Below are 768 nucleotides of genomic sequence, written 5' to 3' on the forward strand. Positions count from 1 at the left end.
GTAAATGCATATTTTTATTTGATTTTTATATTACCCCATTTACATTCTATTAAGGATATATTCTCTACATGTATTATTCACCTTGAATCACATAACTTTTTTTACTTATTTCAGGATGAGCTGTGAGAATCATTCACCCGTGAACGTCGGTGATAAACTACTAGGACGTCTTAGTCGTTTCCTCTTAAACACTTTTCGGAATATTCAGGTTATCATAAGGATACATGTGGACGTTATATTGGGATGCGTGCTGAGGCGGTTGGGCGGCGATTAGTGTATTGAATTTGTAAACTGTCTTTATGTGGTCAATAAATCCTTATGAATAATTATATACGTGTTTTTTACTATGCCCACAATACATTTGAAAGCAAAAACAGGGAAACAGAGAAAAAGAGCGCGTGTTTCTATGGAATCAGGAACTGTTATTAAGTGGTGGCGAAGTTGGTCGGGGGTTGTACTGTTGTGGGCTGCCAGTGGGAGTTGTTGCATCTCCTGCTACTTCTTCTTCTTCTCCTGCTTCATGGTCATGACCCGTTTTCACCTTCCTAATAAATGAGTTTAGGGCTCCAACACCATGATAGTAATGGTGTCTGACTTGAGTGGCTACTTTGTCAGCTGATAGTTCACTACTAGAGTTATTTCCCATATCTGAAAGGGAGAAATAATGACTGTTTTATATATTCCGCTTCTTTCAACGGGTACATTATTTTATATGAATATCTATTCCGTATACAGATGAATCTTATAGCTGTTTGTAATATTTACTAT

The sequence above is a fragment of the Macrobrachium nipponense genome, chromosome 5 (assembly GCF_015104395.2).
Source record: "Macrobrachium nipponense isolate FS-2020 chromosome 5, ASM1510439v2, whole genome shotgun sequence".
In the NCBI taxonomy this organism is placed as follows: domain Eukaryota; kingdom Metazoa; phylum Arthropoda; class Malacostraca; order Decapoda; family Palaemonidae; genus Macrobrachium; species Macrobrachium nipponense.